A 13,476-nucleotide genomic window follows, 5' to 3' on the forward strand; every position below is an offset into this window, starting at 1 on the left:
GTGATTTTACTGCCATTCCTAATTTATTTTTTTAAAGTCTGCTAATTCTATAATTATGTTTTCAACTAGGATCACTGGCTGATAGTTAAAAACAGTATGCTCTTTTTAAGCAAGCTTAAAATGTCAGAAAATATGCAAGATAATGAAGGAAATTCAGAATCACCTGAAATCATTGAGACATGTGTCAGAACTGACATCCCTAAAGCTCACCACAAAGCACTTGACAGCAACCAAGTTGGTAGCATGACCCAACTATGTCTAGTAAGTATGTAATGAGAAGCAGCAGTCAATCAAAAAAGTGTAGAATGTACCCAAGTGTTGATTTAAAATATGGGTTTATTATTATGGAGACTGAAAATGATCTCTTTTCTTGTGCAAGAAAACACAGGATAAGGATTCCATGAAGCCATCACTTCTGCATGGAAATTTAAAAACCAATCATACAATCTTTGAAGAAAAAGTCCCCAGAATTTTGCCAACTAAAAAGAAAAGTCTTGGGTAGATTTATTACAATGCATTGCATTATAAAAATCAAGAAAGCCATTCAAAACAGCTTAACATTATCTTTAAGTTCAAAATGTTATCTTTTCCATTTCCTTTGGAGGATGAAGCTTATGGGATAGAAGATAATTTGGTGAAATCTTAACTATGGACATGGCCAGATGATGATTTTGTGCAAATTAGAAAAACACTACTCTTTCATCAGGACACTTGTGAACCGCCTGCTAGAAAATTGTCCCAATAAGTAGAAAACACTATGAGGTCTACAAAATGAGAGGTAGCCCCAGAATTGTAGAGTAGAAAACGTACGTGGCCACCCGTGGCGGCCTTGCATGTCTGAATCAAGAAGAGGCAGCACAGGCAAAAATAATGCTGTTAAATATGGGTCTTAAAAAGACTGAGGTTAACCTTACTCTTTCCCTTATATTTTCATGACAACTTGGATATTAATAATTGTTCATTTTTATTGGATACTTCATTATTAATGATAATGTCTGGGATGATACTAATTTGCAAATTACTTGACAGTAAAATAAATGATGAAAAAATATTTAGTAAGTGATGTATTTAACAAAAACAATAGCAAATGCAAAAATGCACAGACAAAGAGGAGACTCTAAGACTGTAGCAAACTGAATGCAGCTCACTTCTGCTCTATTTCTTTTTCCAATTAACTGATGGCTCTGGGCAGGTATGCCCTTAAGCTCTCTTGGATGTCCTGTGGACAAAACTCCAAGGAATGGTTAAATTCTTGGAAACTGACTTCTGAAAGTTATGGGGTGAGGACGAGCAAATAGCATATCCTGGAAGGCTTGACTCATGGGATGCATGAATTCCTAGGGAAGGTCCTTATCAGAATGTTTATTTTTTATGGACTCTAGGAAGGAGAGAAACAGCAAAACATGAGGGCTGACTCTAGTCTGCCCATGAGCCTGGGAGAGTACAAAGATGTCTGAGAGCAAGGAGGCTTCTTTCAGGTGCCCAAGGAGGGGGCTGACACTCTGCCTACTTCTACACCCAGGGCCCATGAGAGCAGAGGCCACATGCCCAGGGGTGCTGCTACCTGGATTCTCCAAGGACCATATGGAGGCCCCAATCAGCCAACAAAGAAAATAACAAATCTCAAAGGGGATGCAGCAGTTAGAGAGAAAAAGATAGTTAAAAACAACCAGCTGGTTGAATAACAACTAGCAAAACAGTGTTGCCAGAGTAGACAAATGACGGCGCACATGCGCGTGCACACACACACACACACACAGAACACTCAATACATGATTTTTTAACTAAACTATTTTATTGGATATTGAAGAGGCTGGACTAATCACTATTAAGGTGGAAGATCAAGTGCAAGATATATTTCGAGGCACAGAGCAAAAATATAAGAGACGGAAAAAGATAAGAGACTTGGGGATTTAATGCAGAAAAATCAAACAAGTAAAAACAGAGGTATTACAGGGGCAGAAGGAAAAGTTGAAAAAGAGGCAATAATTTTTAAAAAGTACCAAGAAATTGTTTTCCCTGAATAGAAGAAAGATCTGAAACCTGGGAGGACTTACAGGGAGGACTTATAGTATTTTCTCATCATTGTCTTGAAATCGTAGTACCTCAATAGATCTTTGTTTACTAAATGAATATTTATTGAAAGAACCAAACAATCAATGGTGGCAGGAGAAGAGAAAACATGATAAGCAGTGACACTTGGTACACACACTCACACTCGTGCAGACATACACAAACGATTGGATAGGGAAAGGCTGACTGGCAAGATGTTGTGAAAGTGCTCTGAAAGAACACTTGAAGCCAGCGCTGGTGGTCTAGCGGTTAAGATTCGGTGCTCTCACCACCACAGCCCAAGTTCCTTTCTGGGTCAGGGAACCTCCCCATGCATCTGTCGGTTGTCACACTGTGGCAGCTGCATGTTGCTGTGATGCTGAAAGCTATGCCACCAGTATTTCAAATACCAGCAGGGTCACCCATGGTGGACAGGTTTCAGCGGAGCTTCCAGACTAAGACAGACTAGGAAGAAGGACTAGCCATTCACTTTTGAAAAAATTGGCCATGAAAACCCTATGAATAACAGGGAAGCAATGGGTATAGTGCTGGAAGGTGAGAGGATGATGCAAAAAGATCGGGCGGGTTTCTGCTCTGCCCTACATAGGTCGATAGAAGTCTGAATTGACTTGATGGCACTAACAACAAAAGGACACTTGAAGCAGAATGGTCATGCTGAAACAGAAATCCTGATAAAAGCCTGGAACAGAGAGGGAGAGGATAAGTAAAAGCATTCCAAAGGACTCTTTCTTGGGAAAAGGAGGAGAGGGCCAAATATTTTAAATCTTATATTATAGAGGACAGGGGAGGGGACAAGTTGATGAAACAAATAGCATATTGGTTGTGGAAACAGTGTTCTGCTGGGAAAATATTTAGTGTTTAAAAATAGTGGGTGTGGGGAAAGGAAAGATAATCATGGATGGAATAGAACAGTACAGTAAAACTCCCAAATTAACAAAATTTTAAAAAATCAAACACATTGGATACCACATGATTAAATTAGCAAAAATAAGGAAAAGAAAAAAGAAACAATAATATAAAATAAATAATTAAGCTTAAGTGGAAAAGAAGACATAAAATTGAGTACACGGGTTATTTTATTACGTGTCAATAGACATAATTTTCCATTTAAAGGACTGAAACTGTCAGATTGAGTTAAAAACAAATTCAATTCATGTAGATACTATTTATAGAAAAATAAAATCAAAGTGATAAAGAAAAGTTGAAAATGATGTGATAGAAAAAGATACAAAGCAAATACAGGCTAAGAGAAGGCAGGGGATGCAGCATTAAAGCAAGTCAATGTATTTAATCTTAAAAGCACTATAGAGGATAAAAAGAAACATTATATAGTGATAAAATAATAATTTCTGAAAAAGCTATAATAGTCATAAACTTATATTCCCTTGCCCATCAAGTAAAAAATGTAAATCAGCAAGTACATAAAGCAAAAACTGTTGGAAAACCAGAAGAGAACTTTTAAATATTATAATAGGTGACACTGTTTTAAGTAAGTGACAGTGTTCACTAAGAATTGGATAGATTGAATACACAAAAGAATCAGTAAAATCATAGAAGAACTGAACAATATCACACATCAATAAGTATTTTTAAAAGGCATCTTCCAAATAGGGAATTATCATTACAAAATAATAAAAGCAGTAATAATAATTAATAAAGTACTTGGCTATAAAGAAAAGTCTTACAAATTTTTAAAAGTTAGAATTTTATGAGCCACATTTTTCAATCAATTAGTAATAAAGTTAGAAACAAATAATACACAGGTGAGCAAACAAAGTTCTCAGAAATTTAAAAAAACCAAAAGACCACTCTTGGATTACCATGATTACTTAAGTGGAAAAGTACAAAGGAAGACCCTTTATGCTGTATCCTGCCACTCTGAAAATGTACCGCCTTAAATGCCTTTACTATTAACGATGAAAAATGAAACAGTAGAGAAAATAGCACGCATCTGAAGGAACTGGAAAAGCGATTTTAAAAAGCAAGAAGCAGAAATTAACAAAGATAAAAGCAGAAATTAGTAAAAAAAAAAAATAAGAACTGGAAGAAAAGATAAATTTAAAACCTTAAAAAACTAAGAAAATAGATTTATCCATCAGAGCATGATTAAGGAATACATAATGTGTGAAAATATACAAGATAGAAATGACAAGGAAGATATTACTGCAGATACAGAAGATTAAAATAATTCTAAGGAAATAAAATATTTGAAAACAGATGAAATGGATGATTTGCTAGCAAAATATAAGTTGGTAAAGATGACTCAAAAATAAAACAAAAACTTTTCTCATGATAGAAGAGATCAGACCAGAGATTAGATATCCAGATACGTAGAAAGCCCAGGGACACAGCTGAAATTTTATCTACACCTTAGAGAACAGGTCATTCTAAGGCTATTTCTAATTCAGATCACAGAAAAACAAGTACATCACTCAATTTGATTTGATAAAGTCAATATAACTCAGTACCGAACTAGGACAAAGTTATTTCTGGGAAAAAAATCAAGAAACAAAACCTGTGCAAGGAGGGAAAGAATGATCAGGATCATTGATAAATACGGATTCAAAGATTCTAAATAAAATATTAGAAAATAAAATACAGCAATCTATCAAAATATAATATATTGTGATAAAGTAGGATTTATTCAAGAAAGGCAACACCCATCAATTTATCAACACAAGCCTTCAACAGATTCAATGAGAAAAGCCATATAATCTTATTGAAAGATGTTGAAAGGCATTTGATAGAAGTCAACAGCTAATAAAATTCTAAGTACAGTAAAATAGGTAAAGAAGAAAACTACTTAAATATAATAAAGACTGTTTACCAAAATCCAACAGCAAATATCCTAAATGTGAAACTCTCAAGTCATTTCAATTAAAATAAGGAATTAGGGATCTCCAGTTTAAAATTCTTTATTGGTTTCTCATCGGCCTATTCAAAAAGTTCAAGCTTTTTGACATGAAACCATTCCTGTGGGGCTCCTGCCTACCTTTTTCAGCTTCATTTTCTTCACTTCACTTGCATATAGGTCACTATCCATCCTGATCTAGTGCCCCCCACACTTGATGTGGTTTCATACCTCTTTGCTTTTGCTCATGCTGCCCTCTTTTGCCTCTGTGCCTGCCTCTCCCTCTCCTCTCATTTTCATCTCATTTGAGACCTAGCTCCTACCTTCCCATAAATGCCCGTGCATTCCTCCAATATTGCTTTTGAGAAATGCTGCTTGAACACAGCAATGGGGTCCTGTTGTCCTTTGTACACTCAGTGTCTAGCACTGTGCCTGATACTCAGAACACATGCAATAAAAGTTAACTGAATTCATATGTGAAGAGGTGAAAAAATCCACGAATACTGTGGCCTCTGTTGCCTTGCTTCCTTTGGTTTTCTTCTCCCTAGTAACCATGATGGGGTGACTTCCTGCTGAGAGGCACACTTCCGATGATGACAAAACCTGTCTCTTTGTAGGTAGACAAATTCTCTTTTGTTTTATGACCCATATGCATACTTGGCAAATGATGCTGTTAATGCATTTTACTTGCCTTCTGCTTCATGAACTGCCAATCGTGTCCATATCTGCTAAATTATTTGTCTGTTCCTTTAGTCTCACCATTGTCTGCTGATAGTATAGGGGTGAGGACGAGGGGCAGAAGAGATGTTTCAGAAGCTCTGCTAAGTGACCCAGAAGAAGTCTTTACCTTACAGATGGTGTTTCAGAGTGTCTTGCTGGGGTGCTGTCCTTGGCTGACGACTCACTGGGCATTTTGACAACCATTGCTTGTAGAGGATGCACTTTAGTACTTTACAATTCCTGAGACTGTCTAGGGGGAAGTTGGTCCTGAATGAATTCAGCAGAGTTCACTAGGTGAGCTTGATTCTACAGCTGCTAGAATTTGCCACTTATTGTAGGTTGTTTTTTTTTTTTGTCTTCCCTTCTAGCTTCTGCCATCTGCCATCTGCCATCCTTACTTAGCCCAGGTGTGCAGGATTTTCTTGTTCTCCTGTATACATGACTCTGCTCTCCCCTTCATTTGCCTGGTCATTACTTATTGAATTCTTGGTGGTTTGACTGACCATTCCTCAAAACGTCTGCTCCAGATGCTACTTCTCCATGGCGAATGAGACATAGCTAATGTGCTTTGCAGTGATTAGCTTAGGTTTAATTGCTTTCTTCTATTTCAACTTGCACGATTTTTAATAATCTGTGTAATTCACATTCAGTCGTCCAGTTTATTTCGGTATGTAAAATGTACCAGATGGAAATCAACACCATACTCTTCTAGCTTCAAAACTCTTTTCAAGTACTATGCTCTCAGGGAAGTCTTGCTTGACGCCATCCAGAATGAGTCAGGATTTCCTCTTCTACTCATGTCATATTTTAAATGTGCCACATTTTATTGCACTTGTTTGTATCTCTTTTACTGAGGGGTGAAGTTGGGTTAGATGTGGCTTTTTACTTTTTAACCTTATCTATTAGCACAGTTAGCAAGTGTGTAGAAATGAGCAGATGCTCGGTAAGGACATACAGCCTGACTGACCAGCTGCCAGGGTTTCAACTCCCTGCATCCACCCTGGTGAGTCCTTAAAGAACACAGGAAAGCAGTGGTAGGGAATATCCTAATAAGAAATTTCCAGTAATACGTCTTCAGAAGCCTGGTTTAGAGGCAAGAGCCCTGGATTTGTGTTGGAAAATCTGGGTTTCAGTATCATGGCTACCGTGTTTGAACTATGACTCCTTAGAAAAGTTATGTACATGCAGCTCTCGCATGTGTAATATGGAGATACTAATATGGTATGGCCACTTCACACGAGTGTTGTGAGAACCACGTAAGAGGGTGTTTGAGAAAATGTAAAGCAATATGCAGAAGAAAGCTGTTGAAGTTTCTTCTGCTCATTTTGACATATTCAATGTACCCACATAGGTCATATGATATTTTAAATTTTTTACACTTAAATACCATTTGAAAAAATGATTTGTCACACAAACTGTGTTCAGCACTCTGAAAGAGATGATGAAAACGATTTGCCTTCTGGGCCCAACCAAGGCTTTCGTAATCCCTCAAGAATGAAAATATGGCAGGTTACAAAAAATGAAAAGCAAATAAACAATGGAAGCATCCTTTCGCAAAACTGGTTGCTGACTCTCTCTTTGGTTCCTTTCCGAGACTAAACGGGATTCCTTATATTCATACATGCAGGAGGCATCTGACCAAATCAGGCTGTCTCTATAAGAGCTTTACTGAGTAACTCCAAAGGAAGTTCACACTCTTGCTTTCCTTGATATGAGGTCACAGCATTCGCTTGGCTTCAAATAGACCCATGTGGCTCCTGGGAAGTTGCTTGAGCTTTTCCTCCCTCTGCATGTTCTGCTGAGTTCCATTGATGCCTGCTGGCCTTCCATTTGTCAAGTGATGGGTTACTGATCAAATACTATCTCTCTGACGGAGCCTAGACTGACTTAGAAAACTTCAAATTTTACTTTCATTTGGGAGTCCCACAATCACTACCCTTTCTTTGCTAATTCCTCCAAAGCCTCCCTTCTGATCATTATTACTGCTGTTCCTTTTTTTGGGGGTAATCAAAAGCAGCTTAGAGACTGAGTTATCCACCTTTATTCTGGAAAATTTATCGGGTCCCTAAGCTGCTTTCCTCATCCCCTAGGACAGGCGTTTTTTCTCTATGATCTTAAATAAATTTTATGCAGAGAAGCTGCACCCATCAAAGTATTGGGGGCTAATTTGTTTCTTTCATCTTAAAAAGAGATCTAAGGTCTATTATAGTGCTTTTTAAAAAATTCCACATACTTTGATCTCATTCTTGTATTGCCTCTTTCAGTCATAATTCCTTGGTGTTTTAGAACCCAAATAGTAAAAACTGAACATGATAAAACAATACAGACCAGTTCTTTGGAAAAGAGCAGACAGAGCAGACTGAAGGGTAGAAAAAAAAAATAGAGTAAAGATAAACCCAAAGAAAGATTTGTAAAAATGTTACAGATCTCTTCACTGAACTCCTTGAGATGTCATTGATTCAAATGTTACTCGCCCCGGTCACCAGACTTCATTCTACTGAACGTTACTTGTTATGTCCCGAGGCTGGCATTTGTTTCCAAAGATCATTCTCTGGTTATGTTTCTTGTCCAAAAAGCTGTGCTCACTTACATTCCAGGACACTAAAATGGTTGCCTGCTGTCGACGGGATATTAGCTCAATTAGTGAGAATTAATAGAAGTCCAGGGACATGCTTGATTTAAATGGGAAATTACAGACCTGTAACTCTTAACTTTATAACTGAGGGAACTATGATAAAATTCACTTTTCCAGAACCCTAGAGTTGATATGGATTTGGCCTGGGAATACCTGCCTTCAAATCTGACTTCTGCCATTTGTTCATGCAAATCAGGGCAAGCCCCTCAACTCCTGTGTGCTTCAGGTTTCTCATTTATTAAACGGGGCTTACAATACCTACCTCACAGAGCTGCCATTAAGTTCAGTTACATGAAAGTCTTTCTAACACTCTAAAGCACCGTACAAATGCTGGTTAGCATTATGGTTATTGCTTCACAAGATCACGTTCTGTTAGAAAAATCGAATTTCATTTAGGGCAGGGGGACAGGTTTGCTTCCTGTAGATGTCATTTCCTTTGACCTTGGTGATGGTTTTAAATTGATCGTTGCAGCACAATATCAACACTTATGGAAATATAGCTAAGAACATGTACAGTTCCCAAGTATGTTTCTAACATTCAGTTGGAAACATAACCAGAGAATGGTCCTTGAAAACAAATGGTGGCCCAGGGACGTAACGAGTGATGCTCAGTAGGAAGAAGTCTTGGGACCAGCGTAAGTCACATTTCAGTCAATGACACAGTAAAGAGTTCAATGAGACTACTGAGTTATTTAAGTGTACCGATGACAAGATTGTAAAAACTGGATTCGATTACTTTGATCAAAGATAGATTCAGAATTCAAAGTGACCTTTGTGATTTAGAAAAGAGATCAGAAACAGACACAGTAAGGTTGTGTCTAACTAGGAGCAGAGGTAGACACAGGATGGGGAGAAGGCCCAAATGTGCCTGTGTTTATGGGGGAAGGACCTGGATGTGTGAGGAGGCAGAAAGAGAGAGGTTCTGGGTGGTTATCAGATTGCCTGTGAGTCAGCAATGCGGCACTGCAGCTAGAAAGCGAGCTGAGTGCAGCAGGGCACGACAGGAAGGTGGCATGGAGCAAAACCCGTAGGTGCAGCTCCTCTTAGAGGGAGCACTGGGCAGGCCACATTTGGATGACTAGCATGGGGAGCCCTGTGCTCTTCTCGGCTCAGGATTCTGTCTCTGATTAAATACCTGTAAATATTTACTTAGGACACTTACCCTGATTACTTTTGCAGAGGGTTAATATGGCTTTTAGTCTTTCTGATGGGAGCCGCAGAGAAGAATTACACCTGGGAGAATGCAGTTATATAAAAGGTGATTACTAGACCCCCAACCATCTTAATCCTCTTTATAAAAAATTATTTGTGAATTGTTTAGAAAGTTTTCAAAATATTTTAAGGACATCCTGATTTTCAGCCCATATCATCTTTTGTCTAAACAATTCCATACATTTACTACTCATAAGGTACTGTGCATTGCACCACCTCTCTTGTCTCAGCTCACTCCCTTCCCAGACAGCCCTGTTCCCTTTCATCTGCCTGCTGAACTGCTCCTCATCCTTCAGGTCTCAGCTGAAGCCTCACTCCTGTTTGAAGCCCTTTTTGACCTTCCTGGGGAGAGTTACATCCTTTGTGCTCGCCTCTGCTGCATCTCGTACATTCCCCTGTTAAAGGCTCATTAATCACGCTGGATAGAATTAGAATGTGAGCTGCTTGAAGGTATGGATAAAATCTTATTTGTCTTTGTATCTTCATTACCTAGAAGGGTCCCCGGCACATGGTGCGTGCTTAATAAATATTTAATCAATGATTAAATGAAGGAATGAATGAAGGTAAGTAGATAAATACAAGATCTATGTGACTAGGTTAAAAAAAAGAGCCTAGTATTGAACCTGAAGAAGGAGCCTCTAACTTTGTGCATTCCATAGTGTACCCACAGGTGGGGAATTATATTTTAAGCTGAATTTTAAGTTTCCAGTGAGCTATAATGAAGAAGTCTTTGCCAGTAACAACTAGACATAGTCTTTCCTGTCTTCATCTATAGGGGAAGAGCTAGATTATGTCCCTTTCAACTTTAAGGTCCTTTATTACCTCATGCTAACCTCCAGCGCTTACTGTGCTCTGGCTTGGACCAGACACTAGAGGGTCCGTGATGGAGACAGGTCAGCTGGAGGGTCTGATTTCACCTTCAGCAACCTGCAAGAGGCTTCCTCTGTTGAAATAATCCAAAAGTTTAATGAGTGATGAATTTTTCATATTGTCACATATTCATTTAATACTAAAGAGAAATGTAAAGCCAGCACTTGTATTTTTCAAGGCTGCAATCCATAAATGTGTCTTTTTGATTCTGTAAGTCTCTTTTCTCATGGTAAGTTTGATCAGAGGGAAACAAAAAAATCTTTACCCTAGCATTGTCTCCAAATGTTCTGTTTCTGTCCTTGGAGTGAAGCATTTGATGCCTGTTGAGGATTTTAATGATCTGTTCCTCACTCTGAAGTTGCTGATCTCTGAGACGTGATTCCCTCCATCTACCACCATTTTCGTTTCAGAAACAAACAGAGAAACGGGAAACTGCATCATTTGTTTGCCTAATGACATGCGTTAAAAAAACAAAACAAAACTCCCTCCTTTCCTCCAGCTCGTTTTTAATATTTATCTTTCCATGAGTACATTCAGCTGTCTTTAATGTCGTCAACGTGTTCCTAAGCAGAGCGACTGGGGTGTTGGCAAACATCAGCGGCAGGGAACCTCCAGCCCCGACAGCTAGAGAAGACTCCCCTCCAAGCAATGACTTTACAAAGCACATCTTAGTTAATTTTTTTAAACCTTAGACTCACAAGAAGTTTATTAATGTCATGATTTCATTGTCTGTTTAAAAACATCATGGTTTTCATGGGGCCTCATGATTTTATTAGTTCCTTTTGTGAACAAATGAGTGACGGATATTTAATCTATAGCCGAATTCTTAAGAGTCTAGAAGAGATTATTCGTCAGTCACAGACATCAAGACCTCAGTGAAGGATCTAGTCGTGATGAGAGCACAAGCTTGGGAACCAGGCTCACCTGAATCTGAATTACGGCTCTGCAACGTCCTAGTTTCATGATTGGGAAATGAGCTTTTCTGTGCCTCAGTTTCCCCACTTTTGAAATAAGGTTGGCATTATTTCCTTTGTCAAAATTACATGAGCTACAACATGTAAAGCTCTTAATACAATTCTAGATATGTAGTAAATTCTTGATAAACGGTGATGGTGATGATGAAGAAGCTAAAGACGCAATTTTTCAGCAGGTAGGGTTTATCCAGATAGCCATATCTCTTGACTGTTTTGGAGAATTCAAATCATTATTCATAAAAATATTTCCACCTTTTAGGATGAAAAAGATTTAAAAGTTTTCACAGTGTTAATTTTCAAATTTCTTGAAAAGCACAAAACAGCTGAAAACCGTCATTGTTTGGACTTTCTAATAGTAGCATTGAAGTTAGAAAACCCATTCTGTGTAAATCTCAACACCGCATTTATCATTTATTTTCTGAATCTCTAAATACTGTCTTGGGCTTTATTTTATTTAAACGCTTGGGTGATAATTAAATTGCTGGAGTACCCACAGCCATTTTGGTTTGGGTGACTTGAACCTTAGTCTCAAATTCCCTGCAGACACAGAGTCTGACAAATAATAATAGTTTGGAGGAATTTACAAAAGAAGATCAGTAAAAAAAAAAAAGGTGTTAACTATTTTAAGGTAATTTACATTTTGGTTTTCTTGGCAGTAAAAAATAGAACTTCGCCAGATGGCAGATGTCTTTTTGGTCAGTAATGTCATGCTGTATTTTGAAGGAAGAGTTGGCAGGGGGAGGAGTTGTTGAGAACAGCTTTTTCAAATCACACCAAGGCATGCAATATGGGGTCTCAGAATGCAGGAGGAAGTGAGTAAACGAGTAAGGTATTTTTATGGCGTAAGCACATGAACTTTGTTTTCTTGGGAAAATGTGACTTTTTCAGATGAAATTGGATACACGAGGGTTGTGGAATTCTCTGCAGGGTGTATGTGCTGGAAATCGAGCAATGTGAAGAGAATAAAGTTGCTGACCTCTCAGAGCGAGGTCTTTGGGGTGGTCAGGAGAACGTCTCCCCAAGGAGCCTTCCAGAGACAGAATGGAGAGACAGGGCAGGCAGGCCTCCCCAACTCTAGACTCCTCTGCAGTGTTCTTCTCCTCATCACTCAGGGATTGGTTTGAGACTCTCGTCAGCCCCTGGGAAACCCACTGGGGAAACAAAAGTTCCTCCAAAGCAGCTCACAGCCTGGTGGAAATAATAGAGCTTAGCTCCCATTTAAAGACAGAAGCCGAGGCTGGAACAAGGCCAAGGTCTCTTAACCAACTGGCAAACCTGAGCCCAAGCTTTTCTCAGTCTGATGCTTTCAATTCTCTCCACATTGCCTGTGGGAGTGCTGAGGGACCAAATGGTGGAACCATGAATGGGCCTCAGAGATAACAGTAATGAACATTTCCTGAACACCTACTATGTGCCAGAATCCTTACATGTACAATCTCTGCTTCCTTGTTAATCCCTCAAGATGAGTATGATCTCCACTTCATTGGTACCACAGGGAATTGAGGTTCAGAGGGGTTGACTAACTAGCTCAAAGTTACACTGAGCTATCATTGAAGCCCATATCTTCTTGGGGCCAAATCTCATGTTTTTCCCATGACATCATGTGGTTCTTTAGGGCATACCTATGTCTTCTGGCCTGTTCTCATTTTCTTTAGCATCCAGGTGAGGATTAAAGGAACTGTACATAGTTATATGGTAAGATTATACACCCAGATTTCAATGTGGTCCAAAAACATGAAGTTTGTGTCAATGTTTTTTCCTAACTTATTTTGTCATGATGAAGCAGGATAGTGTGTGGAAAGGACATTAATTTGGAAGTTAGGCCATGCAGATTTTAGTCTGAGTTGCACCACCACAAAGCTGTGGCCTTGGGTAAATCATTTAACCCCTCTGTACCCCAGTTACTTCAAATAGAAATGAGGAGTAGAATAAATTACTTTATTTCTAAATTTTCCTCCAGGTTTAATACTCAATGATTTCTAAAAGCCTTTAAAACCCTTCACTAACATGAACCTGCAGTCTCTACCAACCGCCCTATTTTCATGTGAAAAGATTAGGGTCCACAGATAGCAGATAACTTATTTCAGATCCAGTTTGGGTGAGAATAGACTGTGTCCTCCTGATTGAGTCCTCAACGATGT

The sequence above is a fragment of the Ceratotherium simum genome, chromosome 15, assembly GCF_057802395.1.
Source record: "Ceratotherium simum simum isolate JZ-2026a chromosome 15, ASM5780239v1, whole genome shotgun sequence".
NCBI lineage: Eukaryota > Metazoa > Chordata > Mammalia > Perissodactyla > Rhinocerotidae > Ceratotherium > Ceratotherium simum.